Source organism: Dermacentor albipictus, unplaced genomic scaffold (genome assembly GCF_038994185.2).
Source record: "Dermacentor albipictus isolate Rhodes 1998 colony unplaced genomic scaffold, USDA_Dalb.pri_finalv2 scaffold_104, whole genome shotgun sequence".
Classification (NCBI taxonomy): Eukaryota; Metazoa; Arthropoda; class Arachnida; order Ixodida; family Ixodidae; genus Dermacentor; species Dermacentor albipictus.
Window position 1 is genome coordinate 21,259 of NW_027225658.1, and position 18,610 is coordinate 39,868.

Genomic DNA, 18,610 nt, shown 5'->3' on the forward strand with positions numbered 1-18,610 from the left:
CCATTATATCTGGCTTCCCTCTGGTCTTATCATGACAAACCAAAAATGACACCAAGGAAAACATAGGGGAAATTACTCGTACTTACTAATTGAATTGAAGAAATGATAAAATAATGCCCATGAAAGTGGATGAAAGAGCAACTTGCCGCGGGGGGGGGGGGGGGGGGGGGAACGAACCCACGTCTTCGAGCATCGCACGCATAATGCATATACATGGGATCGTTCCCCACCTGCGGCAAGTTGCTCTTTCATCCACTTTCATGGCCATTTATTTACATTTTCTTAATTTAATTCGTAAGTGCAAGTAATTTCCCTTATGTTTTCCTTGGTGTGTTTGTTTCTTGGCTTCTCATTATATGATTTATAAAAATCGGGCCCCTCCGTTAATCGGGCCCCTTTCTAAGCTCGGCAGTTTCAGGTAAGCTCGGCTGTTTCTGCCTTACTTTTGCTTATGGCAAAGCATAATTGCAGCTGCCAGCACGCTAACGTAGCGACGACGAGGGAGCTTCAGAGGGCATTGTGCACATGCGACGGGATGCAAAGGCCCGTACGACTAACTTTCTCTCATCGCGTTCCTCTCTGCCGTGCCTCTATCATGCGTAGACAAGCTCTAAACACCCCCCCCCCCTCCACCCTCCTAACTCGGTCTGTCAGAAACAGCAGCAGCAAAAGCAGCAGCAGCAGTGGGAAAGTCGAAGTAAGAGGCAAAGACAGCTTCGCTTTGAATTGAGCGATCTAGCTTGACGGACGAGGGGACAAGGGCGGGTGAGTGAGAAGGTGGCAGGATATTAAAAAAGGAAGACATGGGAGAGTGTTAGGGGGGCGATAGGTTATTTTGCAAGCTTTCGGATAGCTGAATAGAAGCCGTAGGCAGCATGCCTTCTGGGTTTTAGAAGAGCCGGTGAGCGTGATTAACAAAAGGGAAATGAGTAGAAAGAATGACTTGAGACTTTTTTCAGGGTGATCAGGCTACATAGCGCAAACTGTGCACGTGTTTTCTCCCTTTATCCGCTGTCCGTGCTCATTCTTTCTTTCTTTTTCTGCTGAACTCGTCGACATTAGGGCGCAGGTGCGCTGTGGCGCATGCAATGGCCGAAGGGCTTCGCAACAATAAATGGCAGAAAACTCTGCTCAATCGTCTGCCACGCAGCGCAGCAAGCAGACGGCAATCACTGCGATAATTTTCGAAAGTACGACGATTCGTCCAAAAAGAAAGTGGGCAAGTTGGGGCTTCGAACATTATGCGAGAGCGATGATTGCGCACGTAAATACGATATATCTTTGTGCGAGAACGACACATACTGAAAATCACGTGTTTCAAGAGATCATTGGGCTTCGGAACAGACGACATTCAGTGTGTTATGCGCAGCTTGAAATGTTGCAAGTCACGCAGCCATGTGCACTTTCCGCTTCAATTGGGGGAATAAGGGCTCGCTCAATATTTGCTGCTAATCCTGGCGTTTAACCGCCGTCGCGTAGAACAGGGCCAGCAAGTTACCCCGACAAACAGGTAGTGCCTCTCCGCGTGGGGAATGCAAGTTTCCAGATATCGTCGTAGCGGCCCGGAAACTGTAGAAGATGGTGAGGGCACGTTACCTGCGAACTTCAAGACCGCTTCCACAGTCACTTGGGCACAAAAGTGAGCAGCTATGAAGTTTCTGGCATCTTACTTAACTGCACTTCTCCTAGGCACAATGGCACAACAGCTTGTCATGCCCGCTAGCTGGCATGCGCTCATGACGCACCGTGCGCGGCGCTTTCATTGTTTGTTTGTGTGCTTTTTCTACCCTCCAGGTGCATTCGTGCCGTCCCCGTCTCCCTCATGTTCCGTGTAAAGTCCGAGGGCAGTAACATCGTGATCGCGTGCCGCATGCTGTATGTGCGAGTGAAAGCTGGGGGGGGGGGAGGGGGGGCTGGAGGTGGAGTTGCATGGGTTCCGAAGGTGGTGGCTCGGCCTTGAGTGTGCAAGGGAGAAAAGCGGGGAGGAAGCGCGCCGCCTCCCGTTTTGCGTGAGCGGGCTTAGGATTCTGTGATCTGTGAATCTGTGATTTCGCAGAATGTTTATTTGCCATGTTTGAAGCATTAAAAACAGTGACATTTCCTTACATGCCTAGATTTATTGCAGACCTATACCTATATTCAATTTTGTTGTTGCGAGGTTTTGTGTATACCATGCAGTGAACTTTGTTCTAGGGACACTCTTTTGCCATTTAGCAAGCCGTCTCTTCGCATTTGTATGTTCCATTGTATCTTTGCATTTCGAATGTACGAGGGCGAGTCAAATGAAAATGAGCCGACCCACCCTGCGCAATAATGGTTCGGTCCATTATTCCAGGCATGTGCGCAGAATACAGGGCGCAGAATACAGGCATCACTCATTTGCAAAAGTGATGCGCAAGTGCGAGGATAAATTTTCTTTAATGCTCCGATACACTTCCTTGAACATGGTTACATGACATAATGGACGCTCCAGAAGTTGAACAAGGTGGCGTCGTCAGGTTTTTGACAGCTGCAGGTGGTTCCCAATAATAAGTTAGTAGCCCAGTGGCTGCCTTTTACGTTGAACATTGTATTTTATTGACCACCGTGAATCGTTGGAGCAAACGGTTCAAAGGTGGACGTGAAAGTTGCAAAGACGACCCAAGGCTGAGCCAAAGCCACCGTGAAATCACCCCCAACACAACTGCAAAAGTTGATTACTTGATTAGGCCAGAACGAAGGTTAAAGGGCCCCTGAAACGGTTCGGACAAATTTTGTAGACGCGTAGGGTACAGCTTAAGTAGAACATTCGCACCACAATTTAAGTGAAGCGTTACGTATTAATGGAGCTACAAGCGATTAGAAGTTACCCTCCTCCCTAGCCACGCTTTTCCTCCTCAACTCGTTCGCCGAGTGAGCGGGGCTAAGCTCCGCCTTTACTGGTCCTGCGTCACGATGCGACGTCACATCGTCCACTTTCGGTTGTTTGGAGCCCGCCCCCGCCCGCGCGAAATTTCTCCGCTAGCCGCTTGGCTGTCGACCCCAAGCGAGAGCTATCGAAGCAGCGTGCGTTGCGAGCATTCTGTCGTAGCTCCGAACGTGTCTGGTATTCCGGTAACCACAGGCAAGCTGGCCATTTCGGCGAATGACTGGAGGCCTAAACTGAAGCTGATGAAGGATCTTTGGCGTAGACGTACGTGAGCAGCCTGATCGGTCTGCACGATCCAGACACTTGTTGGCGCAGCGCTTAACCAGCCAAACAAAGCGCTAATATTGCTGTAAGCAAGTGTAAAACATTTTAAACATTTATAAAAACCACGTGTTCATGATCACACTCCTGCGAGAAATACGCACCAGCAGTAAAGAAGAATACGCTTCGTTGCTGCTACTGCGTATGGTTGAGCTCCATGCCACCAGGGGGCTGCACCGTGCAGACCATTCGAAATTACCCTTCTGCTCATCTCGGCTCATCCCGTTAGGGCACAGTCAAGCGGCCAGACCCTGTCCCCTTGCGCTTACGTTTGCCCTAATACGGGACTCGCGAAACGCTATTGCGTTAGTAATCTTCCGGTGTAAAGTGACGGCCACAAACGCGCAAATCCTGCCGCCGATCGGATAGCTGCAGTCCGATGCGCAGCAGCCGGTTCGCTGGTACGCTGCCTTGCAGAGGGACATGATGTCGCAGCTTGACATATTGCCAGTCGCTACGTTTGCAGTCCACAAGGCAACAAAGTCGAATCATAGAGCTCGCGAAAAGACTGAGGCCAACTCTGACCGCGGAGCTGTCGTCAAAATGGAGTACGTTGTAACACAAGCAGACGACACTTGCTGTCTGCCGGAAGTGCTTAAGTGTACTGAAAAATTGTTCTTGTGCATTCTCTTCATGTTACTTTCTTTTTATAAAAAGAAATTAACTAACATTCCAACTATTACGAAAATCATTTGTTTACCATGAAGTTGGAAAAATTATCGATCACGCACCTTGGTCAGCCAATCGGATAGCTCGCCCCACTGATGTCATATGGGTGATTTCGGTCATATGGGTAGGGGCGGCTTAAAATTCCGCCGAGCAGTGCGCTGCGATCGGCAGCGATGTGCATTTTTAAAACCTTATAATAAATTACACGCTTTACGCAGAGCACTTAGATCTGTCAATTAATGATCAGAAGGACCTACTCTAACGACTGAGTACGTTTGTAGAAAATGGTCAAAAGCGTTTCAGGGTCCCTTTAAGCATCGATGAAATGGCAGTGTGTGAACATCATTTCCCGTTTGGTTCACACCATAATTCATGAACATCTCGGTCATCCGCTATTGTGTGCGCAATGGATGCCCATGATTTTGAACCACCGCCAGAAAATGGACAGCTACGGCATTGCCTTGGCTCATCTGATCTGGTATCACAATGAGGATGACGACTTCTTGTCTGCAATTGTAACCGGGGAGGAATCATGGTGCCCCTACTACGAGCCTGAAAAACGATGGCAAGCTTACAGCGGAAACAATCGAATTCACCGCCCCCAAAGAAATGAAAGGCCGTCATTTCCGCCACAAAGCTGCTGTTTTGTTTTTCTTTGTTCGTCAAGGATCACTACTGATCCAATTTGCAAAACCTGGAGAGGGTGTCAATCGATTCCGGTATTGGCAAACGCCGGATCGGCTGCGTGTCGCTGTCAAGAAGAAAGGACATGGAAAATTGACGAATGGGGTCATCTTGCTCCAAGAGAACGCCCGTCCCCACGTTGCTGATGGGATTAACACAAGACTGGCAAAGTTCAGGTGGGATACACTGAAACATCCACCATACCACCCAAACCTTTCGCCTTGGAACTTTCGCATTTTGGGGGAGAAAACAGCTCAAGGGAACTTGATTCGTGACGGGCGATGACGTGAAATAGTCATTTGCAGACTTTTTTGAAGAAGAAACAGTGTTTTATGAAACGGGAATCATGCGACTCGTTAGTCAGTGGGACAAAGTTCTAAGTCCTCATGGAGGCTACCTTTAAATAAACCACCCCGTTTGTCATATATTCGCATTGGCTCACTTTCACTTGCCTTGCGTTCGTATAACTTGCAGAACTGCTGCTTTCTATATATGCTCTCTGTTGAGGCTATAATTTTGCTGCCATTACTCACCAGGCACGACCGCTGACAGCTGTTTCTGCGGAATGCATTAGAACAAAGGACAGCGTCACTGAGATTTTCACCTGGCCGTTGCACATGTACAAAACTGTAAAAGAGGTTCTTGAATGACAAAGTTTCTTTAAAATATTTGTCCTCAAATTGTTCATTTAATGACCTCTACATTTTTCATATCAGGCACACGTGTACGATATTACTTACCAAGCGGGCTGCAGCCCTAACGAACGGGCCAACTTCCTGGCTCCAGGATTCACGAACCGCGCCCGATCTAACAGTCGGGTTCTCTCACAGGATTACCTCTTCAAAGATCTTTTTGCCAAGTATCACGAAATTACGTCGCATTACAGACAAAAAACGGGGAAATTCCTTCCCCCCAGCCCCGAACTTAACGGGACTGAGGCCGTTACTTTCAGGCTCTTAAAGACGAGATCGTACATCACCCCACAGTGCTTAGTTGGATAGATCCCAACTTCCCGCAGTCGTGCTCCAAATGTTGTCATGCATGCTTGCTCCTCCTTCGACCGCATGCTCTGGCTTTGGCCGTACAACGCAGGCTCCGAACTTCCTTACAAGTCCAAGTAGGACGCCTTGTTTAAGAGCTCGGAATTCACGCACCAACTACACGCCATCCAGAGGGCCCGCGACGTCGCAGATGGTCACCACCTCCCGGTACCGTTGTGGCCGGAGCCACCAACTTGATTGGGGAACCTTGATACCCCCTATCACATTTCTCGGGACACTTCGATAAGTTCTTGTCAATTGTCAGTGGCATGCAGTGCTTTGCTGGTTTCGAACTGATATATTTCTAAGTTCGCGCGATATTTTTTGTACCTATAAATAGACAAAAACGCATGGAAGGATTTTCGGGCACAATTTTTGGCACATACGAGTATATTCTTCCGATAAAAATAACTTATTTTACTTGTTTTGACAGTGCGCAGCGTTCAATAATTCGTTTGCAGCATCTTTGGCAATGGCAATGCAGTTATTATTCATGTATTTGCTCCCTCGACAAGGGCTACAAGGGGGACGCGGTACTGCAATGTGAGCCCCGACTTCCCGAACAAAGTTTCTGGCTATGCCACTGATGCCAGCAGCATTATTACAATGCTGCCATTCATTCGCTGCACGATTCGTCGATGGGGTTTTGCATATCACGGAGACCTCAAAATTTTGGTTTGCAACTTAGAAACGCGTACGTGTTTAAGCAATAAGTATGCTGTACTTAATAACGGCCGACTAACGTGCAATAATCTCATACACTACAACCGAAGTATACCACAACTTCACTGCCATGCCGAACCATCTCCTGGTTTTTGAGACTTTGTTTGTAAATTTAAAATTATCATTCATCATCAACATTATCAGCCTATTCATGTCCACTGCAGCACGAAGGCCTCTGCGATCTGCAATTACCCCTGTCCTGCGCCAAGCGATTCCAAATAGCACGCGCAAATTTCCTAATTTAGACACTCCATCATTTTTTTATGTTTTTTGGCTTTTTTTATAGTCTTCTGCCGTCCTCTACTGCGCTTCCCTTCTCTTGGTATATTCTTTTACCCCAATGGTCCAAAGGTTATCTAGTCTGCGCATTACATGACCTGCCCAGCGCCATTTTTTTCTCTTAATGTCTATTAGAATATCGTCTATGCCAGTTTGCTTTCTGATCCAAACTGCTCTCTTTCTGTCTCTTAAAGTTATCCCTAGAATTCTTCGTTCCATTACTCTTTGCGCGGTCCTTAACTTGTTCTCAAGCTTCTTTGTCAGCCTCCAAGTCTCTGCGCCGTATTTCAGCACCGGTAAAATGCCCTGATTTTATACTTTTCTTTTCAATGATAACGGTAAGCTCCCATTCAGGAGCTCACGATGTCTGCCGTAGGCAATCCAACCCATTTTTATTCTTCTGTGCATTTCCTTCTCATGGTCCGGATTCCGTGTGATTAGTTGTACTAGGTAAACGTACTCCTCCACCGACTCTGGAGGCTGACTTGCGATCTTGAAACCTTGTTCCCTTGCCAGGTTATTTATCATTATCTTTGTCTTATGCATATTAATCTTCAATCCACTCTTACACTTTCCCTCTTAAGGTTCCCAACCATTTGTTGTAACTCGTCTGCATTGTTGCTGAATAGAGCAATGTCATCGCCAAACCGATAGTTGTTGAGGTATTCGCCGTCGATCTTTACTCCTCAGCCTTCCTAGTTTGTTAGCTTGAATGCTTCTTCTAAGCACGCAGTGAACAGCTTTGGAGAGATTGTGTCTCCTTGTCGGAACCCTTGGTTTATAGGTATCTTCCTACTTTTCTTCTGTAGAATTAAGGTGGCTGTGGAATCTCTGCAGATATTTTCTAGGGTATTTACGTAAGCGGTCTGTACTCCTTGATTACGCAATGCCTCTATGACTGCTGGTATCTCTACTGAAGCAAAGGCTTTTTCATAATCTATGAAAGCCTTATGGAGAGGTTTATTGTACTCTGCGGATTTTTATGCGAACCATATTACGAGAGCTCAACCCAGCTCCTCAGGCGCGGCGGTGTCGCCTTGAAACCACGTGACACTGTGACGTCACGACAGAGGAGAAGTGGCTTTGGCTCAACTCTTGCAAGACGGGCTGGGTGGGAATCGAACCAGGGTCTCTGGAGTGTGGGACGGAGACGCTACCACTGAGCCACGAGTACGATGCTTCAAAGCGGTACAAAAGCGCCTCTAGTGAATGCGGTGTTGCCTTAGAAACTAGCTGTTTCTAAGGCGTGCGTCTCTTGCTCAGGCGCACATTTCGTTGCCGCGCCGAACGCTGCTTTGCTCGACGCTCACCGCGTCCAATGCGGGGCTCGTAGTCGCTGCCCTGTAGCCCATTGTCTTACACCCCTTGGCGGGTCGACGGGAACGCTGTCGCGTTCCACTCTTGAAGGCGAAGCAGTAATGCATGAGTTGTTTCTTCGTCTAGCCGAACCAAATATAGCCAAGCAACAGCAGTTCACCAGGCTAAACAGTGGTTCAACAACTAAAATAAAGGCTAGTATGCTTCGCATCCTGGGCTTAACCTTACCTAAGCCACAGCCATTTTTTTTATAACTGGGTGATGACATGGATGTGATTCATTGTAGAGGAACCTTTCCTGAAGCTAGCCTGCTCCCTTGGTTGACTAAGTTCCTGTGTTGTCGTTATTCTGTCGGAGATTATTTGCGTAGATATTTTATATAATACTGGGAGTAAGCTAATGGCCCTATAATTTTTAGTTCTTTAACATCGCCCTTTTCCGTGGATTAGTATGATGTTTGCATTTTTCCAGCTTTCTGGGACCCTTGCAGTCGATAGGCACTTCGTATTGAGAGCCGCCAGTTTTCTTAACATTATGTCTCCTCCATCTTTGAATTAATCGACTGTTATTCCATCCTTTCCTGCCGCTTTTCCCGTTTCATGCCTTGCAAGGCCTTTCTGACCTCATCTCTAGTTATGGGAGGAGTTTCTGTATAATGTTCATAATTGTTTTGGATAGAGCGCTCTTTAGTCGAATGGGTACTGTAAAGGTCGGTATAAAATTCTTCCGCTCCTCCCTCCCCGAAGACTCGGACTTCCCAGTGATATTATTAACTTATACAGACGTATTGCAACACTTGCGCTTATCGCGACGAAAATACCCGGGCCCAATTAAGTGATTAGACAAATCAGAAGAATGTCATTTACGAAGATACCAAACGATGTCATTTAATAATCCAGTCAATCTATATGCTATTGAGCCACAATCATTTTCGGCCGAGTGTAAATTCTGCGGGCAGAAAGCAGATTTGTACCATTTGGTATGGGCCTGCCAGGCTAATAGTGCCTTAGAAACTATAAAACAGCCAACGTGGGAAGGATGGGAGGCAGCCCTGTCCAGCTCAACCCTCAACGACCAGCGAGCCCTCGTGGAAAGAGCTAGGGCGGCGGCTAATTAGCCAACGGAATTCCGGAATAAGAATCCGACGACCCTTCTCCTAACTCCCCTCCCCTTTTCCTTTAAATACAGCGTTTTCATCATCATCATGCACTTCTTTTATTATATTTTTGAGATTGCTGATGATATTTCCCTGCTTATCATTTAGTGCATGCATCTTGGTTTGTCCAATGCCAAGTTTACTTCTCACTGATTTCAGGCTGCGTCTATTTTTTACAGCTTCTTCTGACTTTCTCACGTTATAGTTTCAAATATCACTTACTTTCGCCTTTTTTATCCGTTTTGTCTGTTCTAATTCTTTGTCGTTTCTTTATTAGGTCATTTGTTACTTGGGAGAGCTTGCCTACTGGTTGCCCTGGTGCCTTGCCTCCCACTTCAGAAGCTGCCTCTGAAGCCAGCCTCGTTACGGTTTCATTCATTACCTCTATGTCATCATCATCTTCTCTCTGTTCTAAGGCTGCATATTTGTTTGCAAGTTCCAGCCTAAATTTGTCTGCTCTTTCACTTAGTGCCTCTAAGTTGACCTGTTCTTTCTTGACAAATTTTACTCTTTCTGTGTTTAAATTCAGGCGGATCCTGGCCCTTACTAACCTATGATCATTACATTTTACCCTACCTATTACTTGGACATCCTACGATATGCTGGGATCGGCAGAAAGTATTAACTCAACTTCATTTCTTGTTTCACCATTAGGGCTTTTCCAGGTGCATATTCTGTTGCTGCGTTTCCTGAAAGAAGTGTTCATTATTCTCAGCTTATTCATTTATGCGAATTCTACCAGCATCTCACCTCTAGCGTTTCTAGAATCGACACCGTAGTTACCAATTGCCCGTTCACCCGCCTGCTTTCCCGCCACTTTTGCATTGAAGTCCCCTATTACAACTGCATACTGCGTTTGCACTTTTCTCATCGCTAATTCAACATCTTCATAAAACTGACCTACTTCCTCATCGTCGTGACTGGACGTTGGAGCGTAGGTTTGTACTATCTTTATACTGTACGTATTATAGACCGTTTTTTCATGGGCGCCACCATATTGCACGCAGTGGCGCCATCTATGGGCAGTCGGCATGCTGGCTAGGGCGTGCGCTCCGTTTTGCATGGCAGGCATACGCTCGGCGGTAGTTTTTTGGCGTTTCTTTTCGTGCTCGTGGGGTCTATTGAGTATGACGTGGCGTCTTCTACGCGGGAAACGGTTCTATGAGGCGTACTGAAGTGGTATAGGTTGGTATGGCCGGACTTTCTGCTCGCGTTGAGGCGGACGGAGCACGCAGCGCGATGTGTGCGCGCATATTTGAGCCTACAATCAGCCTCGAACATCAACTGTGTATTTATGAAAGTTCCATTCACTAATTTGGCCTTTACTGCAGTATTATCCTCGACTTCTATGCTGTGGTTTAGGAGCAATGAAACATACGCGATGATCGTAGAAGCGTGGATACCGTTCTGCTACGATAGGAGCTGTGCTGTTATACTTTGACATGCGTTCAAACTATTCGTTGCACATTGCATTCCATGACTACTTGGTTCGGCAGACGAAGTTTCCACCGATGAATGAAATAGTTTTGGTTAGTAATAACAACATACCTTACAGCGTGAACTATACTTTTCCAACAAAGCGACCGTTCACGATCTGCGCGATTGTCCTAACCAGTGGTAGGTACTGGATTACAGATATCTTTGTTCTATAGAGCGCAAGGTCCAAGCATACGCCATCAACGTTTATAGCTCTATAAGCGTTGTGCGGCGTGACTATACGAGTTCGTACTGCGGCGTTAGCCCGTTCTCTTTCTTTTCCGAGAAAGGTTATGATAACCGACTTTTTTTTTTGGTTGTGTTCGATCCGTTCTCTATACGACGCACTTATACCGCCTTGGTCAGGTGCTCCGCAGCCACTGGGGACCGATGGCCATTTCATTGACGAGATCATGTGGAGGTAGTGGCCGAATACTGCACCAGGGAGGCCACTTGCTGTTCTGGTGAGGGAGTGTGTTTGTTCAAGCTTAGTGGATAGGATAGGAATAAAATTTATTTGTCCAACGTTTATTGATGTTGGTGCCCGGGGCTAGGCTGCCAGGGGTCCATCGCCCGAGGAAGAGCTTTCGAGATCCTCGGCAACGGCCCTGGCCCGCTGGACGGCCCACTCCTGGTCTTCGGTTGCCTCGCGCAGGAAGGCGGCTTGCCATCTCTCACTGAGGCGCCCCGCTTCAGAGGGTCCTGATGTCTTCTTCCTTCCTCCTTGTCCTTCTTCCTCATGGCGTTGGCATTCCCAAAGCACATAGGCCATAGCGGCCCGTTCGTGCTCGCACCAGGGGCAGCCGGACGACGGGTGCAGCGCGGGCCTCAGGCGGTACAGTTGGTAGGGGTTGGTGAAAGTGCCCGTCTGCAACCGACTCAGGTCGACCGCCTGGCACCTGCCTAGGCGCCCGTGGGGTTGTGGATATTTTCTTCGTTCTTTCTTATCGAGGCCAAGCACCTCTCTGTACGTTGCCGGAAACTCCTTGACATCGCAGTCGGCGTCCGCGGGATCCCCAGCTCCGTCCGCCGCGATTTGTGTTGTGTTGGCAACTACAACGGCCGCGCCAGATGGGGTGGCCGCCGCTGTCGCCGTCACTCCTCTGCTGGGGTCCCGCACAATAACGGCAGCGGCTGCCCGCTGGGGGACCGCGACCTACCGCGACGAGGTGGGCGCGCTCGTTGTGGTTGGGTAGAGTGTCGGTGCGTCTTCGGCCGTTAGCATTGTTGTTGTCATTATTGTTGCGGCTGTTGTTGTTATTGCCAAGCTCCCCGACGTGCGCGGGGAACCACTTGAGGCACTTGTTTGTAATCGTGCCGGATCCGAAGTCCCCGGCCAGGGCGTTGAGCATGCGCGCCACATCCGCGGACACCCAATCTTTGGTGTAGTTCCGAATCGCTGATTTAGAGTCGCTGATAATCAGGTTATCCTCCGCACCTCCGTGGAGGATAACCATCTCTTCCGCTCCTTCGGCCGACGGCAGCCTCGCTGATGCCGTGACTCGGATCCTTCCCTTTGCATCTACGGCTGCCACGGAGAAGGCGGGCGCCGCTGCCGTCGACTGGTCGTGTCGATGTTGCCGCTGTTGCTCCTGTCGTTTTTGTCCTAATAGTAGTAGTGATGGTGGTGCTGGTAACTGCGGTTCGTCTCGCACATTCCCTTGTAGCGGCGGTGGTGGTCGACGTCCCTCGTTGCCATCAAAGTCACCGACTGGCCGCGGGTACCTGGCTCCATCGACGAAGAGGACGCCTTACCGTCTTCGATGCTTCTCGAGGATTGCTACCGCCCTGCGTATGGGTGCATATTCTTCGGCATGTTTTCCGTCTGCACGGCGTCCCTGACTTCCGGTAGCAGTGATTGCTTCAGTCCACGCGCCTCGTGATATCGAATCCCGAGCAAGTCTAGGGTTCGTCTTCCCGTTACGGTGCTCGACAGCCTCTCCAGCTGCGCGATTCTCTGCGCCTCGGCGATCTCCTCGAGCGTGTTGTGTACGCCCAACTCGAGGAGCCTGTGGGTTGGCCTGTACTGGGGTGCTCCCAGGGCGGTCTTGAAGGCCCTGCAGATGGCCACGTTCAGCTTGTCGGTTTCGCTCCTGTTCCAGTCGGCGTACGCGGCGACGTACGCTATGTGGCTCAGCGCGTACGCCTGTATCAGCCTCCTAACGTTGTGTTCCTTCATTCTTTTCCTCTTGTTCACGACCCGCCACACGAGGTGTGTGGCGGCGGCCACCTACTTCTTAAGTCGGGCAACCAGCTCGCGCTTGGCACCGTTCTCTTCCAGCCACAGGCCGAGCACGCGTAACTTGGACACCGTCGTTATTCGGGTCCCCACCCTCGCCGTGACACGGACTCCCAAACGACGGGTGTCTAGCACGCCTTTCGGAAGAGGTCCTTTCTTGCGCGGCCTGTGAAGCAGGATCTACGACTTGTCGGGTGAGCAGACCAGTCCCGTGTCTTCGAGGTGCCGCTCCACCTCCCGGATGGCCCGCTGCACTCGGTCTTGCAATTCGCCGACGCTCGTGTTCTCCGTGGTCCACACCGTCACGTCATCTGCGTCTATCGTATGATTGACGCCCTCTATCGCGTCAAGGCGCTCCGGCAGGCCAATCATGACGAGGTTGAAAAGCATGGGAGAGAGTACGGAGCCCGGCGGCGCTCCCGCACCACCCATTCGGACCGTTCGTGGCGGGCCCCCTCGATCTTGACTGTCGCCTCGCGCCCATTCAGGAAGCTGCTGACATATTGGTGGAACCTCACCCCGAGATTGAGTAGGCTGAACTTTATCAGTATGGCCATGTGCTTCACGGTGTCGAAGGCGCTCTTGAGGTCTAGCCCGAGTAGGGCGCGCACGTGCGTGCTCAGAGCGTTCACGATCTGTTCAATGATCTGCAGCATGGCATCCAGCGTGAAAAGTCCCTTCCGGAAATCGATGATGTGGGTGCCGAAGGCGTCCCGCTTCTCGAGCAGCGTCGTCACCCTGTTAAGGCAGGCATGCTCCATCACTTTCCGGACGCAGGACGGGAGAGAGATCGTCCTCATGTTTCGGACCTCTAGCGGTTTGCCCGGCTTTGGTATCAGTATAACGTCCGCGGTTTTCCACTCTTGCGGAATTCCGCCCTCCTTCTAGCATGCATTGATGTACTCCCAAAGCTTCTCGATGGCGTCGTCGTTCAGGTTCCTTAGGATTTTGTTGGTGATCCTGTCAGGACTGGGCGCCGAGTTGGTCTTCAGTAGCTGGAGGACCGTTCTAATTTCCTGCACGGAAAAATCCGCGTCGAGCTCCTCATTGGGGGCCCCGCGGTACTCTGGGTGACTCTGCCCTTCCGGATGTGCGAGGTGCGTCTGCACGATCTCTTCCGCGAAAGCCTGAGGGTCGTCCTTGTATTTGTGTCACAGCTTGGCCATCTCTGTACGGGTCGCCGTTCTGGTGCTTGCCGGGTCGAGCAGGTGCCTGAGAATCTTCCAAGTGCGTCCAGCGCTCATGTTCCCGGTCATCGTGTCGCACAGGTCCTGCCATTCATGCTCGCACAGGCGGGCGCAATGCGTCTCGATCTCCCGGTTGATTTCGGCTATCTTCTTGCGTATCTTCCTGTTGAGGTTTTGCCTGCTCGCTCTCCGTTGCATGGATTTCTTGGCCGCAACGAGATGTGCCAGCCGGCTGTCCACTCTATGGTTGGGGAGCGCCGTTGTCCACGGCTCCGCGGGATCTGTCTGCCACTGCTTTCGTTAGTTCTTGTTGCCAGTCCGTCCATTAAATCTCATCGGTGGCTTTCTCTACGTTCATGAGCAGTACTCTGCACCATTCGCTTATGTCTTCGATCGGGCCCTCCTTCTTGTCTTGTTCTCTATTTTTTTCGAAATCTGTCCGTCTACGATTCTGGCCTTTCGGCAGACGTCCTGTTCGCTTTCATCCGGTCGCATGGTCACGCACAGGATCCTGTGGTCACTCGACAGGTCCTCGAAGGAGTTCGACCAAGTGACCACGTCCGCGCCTGACCAGACGGAGAGGTCGGGGGATGTGTCGCGGCACACTCTTTGTGCTATCCTGGTGTGCGAAGCCGGTTCATTGGGTACAGTCAGGCCGAGCTCGTCCATGAGTCCGGCTAGCCTCTTTCTTTCGGTGAGTCGGTTCCGTATCCCCATTGCGTGTGCGGCGCATTGAAGTCTCCACATATCAGCAAGGGACTGGAGGCGGCCTTGGCCATCGCTTCGCGAAAGAGGGCGTCGAAAGTGTGAGTGTGGAATCTTTGCGAGGGGAAGCTATATACGTTGAGCACGAAAAGGCTGGCTTTTCTACTTGCGATTCTTAACATGACTTCGATCAGTACGTGGTCTATGTCCGGTTCTTCATGGTGCACGATTTCGTGTTCGATGAAGGCCGTCCGGTGCTTAACCAGGGTGCACACCCTGACGTCCCTCCCCATGCATTCGTAGGGGGGACCGCACATCACATACCCCGGGAGCTGGGCCCACTCGAAAGGTTCTTGTACGGCAATCACGACAGGAAGTTTTTTATTGGCAAGCGTTTTCATACATTGCACCATCGTTGCTTTCTTGTTTTTGAAGCCCCTGCAATTCCACTGCCAGACTATGCGTCTGTTGTCGGACTTGCGGGAAACAGCCATGATTGTTATGCAGAGGTGTTGGGGGGACGCAAGTGTCCGTGCGTCCCTCCTACCCCGGTGCGGGTGGTGTTGGCATTGTTGCCGCTGGCGAGGATGACTGGTGCGTTTAGCGCTTGTGACGATGGTACCCTGGCCTTTCCAGGCAGATGGTGGTCATGTTGCTGTTGCTTCAGCTGCATCGTCCAGCGTTGCAGATTTTCGATTCGCTTATTCATGGCCGTGAGATGGGTGTTAACCGCTGCGTACTGCGCGTTCCGTCCCGCGTCGGATTCGTTCAGTCTTGTCAGGAACTTAGTGGACCTTCCTAATTTGGTTGTACATTGACCAGTGTAGCCCCACTCGTTCTCGGCATTTTTCGCCGGTGTCAAGCGCCACTCCAAGCCTGCAGATGTGCACTGGAGGATGTCATGCGCAGATACACCGTCGTTTAAAAAAAGAAACACAGAAAAAAATAGGGGGCGCATTAACACTTCTGACTACCGCAACCGAGCATAAGATGTAGCTCAGTAAGGTAATGCCGCAGGTGGCTAGGCTACCTTGCCGCCGACAACAACGGCCCAAAGACCCTTCGTGACTAAGAGATCCACTAATTTGTCCGCCCTTTGCGGGTTTTTGCTGATCGCTATAGGTTGCACGACATAGTGTGAATTCTCGGTTGCCCTAGCCTCTTGATTGTTTCCCGCATCTTACGAATGCACGCGGAGTTGACCACGCCTAGGTACACGATACATTTTTGCTAAATTTGAATAGCGCTTAACACTTGTATACAAAAATAAAACAGGTAAGTTTTTCAGCGCTTACCAAGAGGCTCCGAGTGTCGTATGATGCGTTCGTCGCGTGTGCTTGTCTCTTGTCGTCCGAACACCCGCGTTCCTTGGTGGCTATTCAGAATGTTCAGTCGCACTATCGCGCTGAGATTCGCCCAAAGGAGGCGACCTTGACGGCTCTCAGTGGTGTCTTCACCCTTTCTACAGCGTTGGACAGTGATTATACTAGAGCTAATGAGGAGGACGGAAGGGGGGGAGGAGATAGCTGACCTCGAAGTTTTTCTGGGAACACAGTGATCCTGAACACTAGGAAGAGGGGAGTTCTATGCCTCATTTAACCTACACTGGTGCCATATTCGACCAGTCAAGGCCGACCAATCTGACCTCGATCAAACTGCACGCATGGCACTCAACTAGAGAAACCGGGTAGTTTATGACCTGCACGTTAGTGGCCATAAATATTAGAGGAAAGAAAATCGCAAGTGTTCCAAGAAAAAAAAAATGTAAGAGGGTCCCCGTGGGGGCGGTCGTGGCGAAGATATGTAATTCCCTCTTATAGTAATATTCTAGAAGAAAAGAGATAAAGAAAGGAAAGAAATCGGAGATTAGAACTCCTGACCCCTAGATGTTGGCCGGAAAGATGACTCACTCGGTTGGTCCGGCATGCCCCAGGTTACTTTGAAGCGGCATAGCTCCTCTCCAGAGCCTCGTACTTACTTGGAAAGGGGCTGGCGTTGTCGGCGATGGTTGATTCCCAGTGGAAGGCATACTTTCTTGGAAAAATGGCCACCGTCGGTAAGAGGAAACTCGAGTGGCTCTCGAGACTACGAAAAGCTTAAGCAGGTGCGAGGCGAGCGCCGCACGCTTGGCGCCTTAGCGTGGGAAACTCGCCCGAATAAATATTCCAAGGAATTCCGCTCGCACAAAATTATAAAATTATAATTCCTACTTAATTCGCGAACAGTGTGCTGGATTCTATGACTATGAATCAGAGTCATTTCATTTCCATCAATATCTCACAACACATTCTGGCCAGTTCTCAGTGCCTTCAGAAAGTGCGAGGCGATAACTGAGGTCAAAGACACCAATGTAGAAGACTGTTGCAGTTGCTGCGGTGACAACTGTGCTTTAAACCAATGCAATTTTCTAAATTCGTGAGTTTGAAATGAGGTGTTACGTTTTCCTGATTAAAATGTAGCCTTCTCTTTTCTTATCGCGAATAATTTTTGTCAGTTTAGATGCATAATATCAAACGAAATTCAACAGAATGCGTGTGCCATAGATATTGCTGATACCAAAGAGTCCTATGTTGAACTGTACCCATTCAATCTGCTCTGTTAACATTTCAAACGCATTTTGAGTATACATGGTTTTGACAGTTTTTTCTCCTTCGCGGCATCACGCTCTGGTGGAATCGGTATTATTATTTTCAACAGAACTAGCTTGCGAGATCATCATGTATCTTATGATGGGGCAGGGCGGATATCAACATTGGATTGTAGACTATTTTCATTTAGCTTACGGATTTTGTGCATAAAAGGACCGGCGCAGGCCATTGAGTACATTGATTTTTTTCGTAACCTTGACGTGTGTATCCAGGACGGTCATCACGTGGTGCTTGTTCGGGATTTTAACTGCGTCTTAGACACGCGAGCAGATGTCCAAGGCCCAGGCTGGGGTCACCCTGATTTGAACGCACGGGAGTTCCGTCCCCTCGTCCAGCCATTTTCGTTGCTGGATTCACATCGTCTTTTTCATGGTTCTTGATTTGCCTGGACGTGGCGCAGGTTAGGACGTGGCGCAGGTTAGCAGGTTAGCCCGTCCGTACGTGCCAAGCAACTTAGCTCAGTATGTCACCGGATCTAATGTGATAATTTTACCTTCATTCCAAGTTTATATTTCCAATCACAGGCCAGTTATGCTTGAAACTCGCTTCCCAACTTTCTTATCAGCAAAACCTTGGCGTATAGACATCCGCCTTCTACAATACGCGTGCTCGCTTTCTTGTTTGTCAAAAGTCTGGCACGCCTCTGTTTCTACATCTGACCCAGAGTCATGGGACGTGCTCAATCCGTAGTGGCGTCTGCCTTGTTCAGTTGAAGGACGTGCACTCAGACGACGCATGTCAAAAGACCACACGGATATTGCCACGAAGCTCCAGTTGATTGCCCTTCCGGTCATTCAAGTGACTCCGTTGATGCGGTCATGGCAGCGTGAGCTACGGAGCCGTTTCCAACGCCTCATCGCAGCGTCCTCGTTGTCAAATGCTGCTCGGCGACGCAGACGTAATCCGTGTGCACACCCTGTAGTTCTCATGTTTGAAAGAAACTCGCTATTTAGACACGCGAATGCATTCGGTTCGGCGGCCCAAAGAGCATTTCCTGTTACTTCGCCTCCCTCGCGTGATTAATCGCTCATTGTAAGACATTTTGAAAACATGGCCCGTACGACTATGCAAATAGATTTGGGCTCTCGAGGATCTCATACAATGCTTCGTGGGCTGCTCCATCTTCCACCTGAGGTTGCGGACCATCTTTGTGCATGACCGTCAGCTGATGAAGCGAAGGGAGCATGATCTTCCAGCAAGCCTGGCTCGGCCCAAGAGCCAGAATGGTTACACGCTGGGTTTTACCTAGCGTTCTGGG

At 49.7% G+C, this 18,610-nt stretch overlaps 1 long non-coding RNA gene across 1 annotated transcript in view; it reads left to right on the forward strand.

Moving 5' to 3' along the window:
- Positions 1–1,494: 1,494 nt before the first annotated feature.
- LOC139053373 (uncharacterized) overlaps positions 1,495–18,610 on the forward strand; it is a 76,323-nt gene continuing 59,207 nt past the window's right edge. Inside the window, exon 1 of the long non-coding RNA XR_011510445.1 lies at positions 1,495–1,639. This is a non-coding gene — a long non-coding RNA (uncharacterized lncRNA). The remainder of the gene's footprint in view (positions 1,640–18,610) is intronic.